Source organism: Paroedura picta, chromosome 9 (genome assembly GCF_049243985.1).
Source record: "Paroedura picta isolate Pp20150507F chromosome 9, Ppicta_v3.0, whole genome shotgun sequence".
In the NCBI taxonomy this organism is placed as follows: Eukaryota; Metazoa; Chordata; class Lepidosauria; order Squamata; family Gekkonidae; genus Paroedura; species Paroedura picta.
This window is the reverse complement of record NC_135377.1, coordinates 4,084,507-4,085,573: the sequence shown is the minus strand read 5'-3', so window position 1 is coordinate 4,085,573 and position 1,067 is coordinate 4,084,507. Positions and strand designations below refer to the sequence as shown.

Here is a 1,067-nt window from a genome sequence, read left to right as displayed (position 1 = left end):
CTTTTGTGCACGTCTCCCTTTTGTTTGCTTCTTGGTTCCCGTTTTGACATTATCTGCCATTTCCCTGTTATTTGCACAAACAGCCTCCATATTGTGATCTCATTTTCCTAGTACAGGTAGGGTGGGTGGGGGGAGGGTGCACAAACAGAGGTGGCCACCTTTTGTCCCAAGTGTGTCAAAACCCACAAAAGACGTGCACACTTTTGAGTCAAAGTGGTGGCAAAAAGTTGAATAAGAACGTAATATAAGAAGAAACACTAGAATCGTCCTGTTCACACAGCAACCAACCAGTTACCTTTAGGTAGCCCTCCAAATGGAATCAATGTGCTGTGGCTCAGTGGCAGAGCATCTGCTTGGCATACAGAAGGTTCCTGGTTCAATCCCCATCATCTTCAGTTGAAATGACCAAGTAGTAAGTGATTTATTTATTGGTTATTTATTCCTGCTAGAGACCCTGGAGAGGCTGTGTAGCTCAGTGGTAGAGCATCTGCTTGGCCTGTGCAAGGTCCCAGGTTCAATCCCTGCTATCTCCAGTCGAAAGGACCAGGCACTAGTCCTAGGTGATGTGAAATACCTTAGCCTGATTCCCTGGAGAACCAGAGTGGCTCAGTGGTAGAACATCTGCTTCACATGCAGAAGGTCCCAGGTTCAATCCCTGCCATCTCCAGTCGAAAGGACCAAGCAGTAGGTGATGTGAAAGACCTCCGATGGAAACCCTGGAGAGCCACTGTCAGCCTGAGTAGACAAAAGGGATCCTTTGCTTGTGGCTCTACCCCTGAGTCACAGCTCCTCCTGCTGTCTTCCCTGGCCAAACCCACCTGCTCCATCGCCATGCAAAGCTCTCATTCACAACACAAATTCACACGACAAAGCCATGCTCTGGTGAGGAGTGCTGTCGCCACGCCCTTTACTGGTGTGAGAGAAAGAAATGGAAATCTATCAGCCCTTCCGACATTCCCGTTCCATGCTCTGTCATGTGTGTTAACAAACGCATATTCAATTCCGATCCCCTTTGCATTCTGCTACGACAAGCACAACTGATATATGAGCATTAACTTTTTCCAGCA

General features: G+C 47.8%; 1 non-coding gene across 1 annotated transcript; it reads left to right on the top strand.

Annotated features, from left to right (window-relative positions):
- The first annotated feature begins 599 nt into the window (after positions 1 to 599).
- Positions 600 to 667, top strand: TRNAV-CAC (transfer RNA valine (anticodon CAC)). The gene has a single exon. It is a non-coding gene; the product is annotated as a tRNA-Val (tRNA).
- Positions 668 to 1,067: the final 400 nt, after the last annotated feature.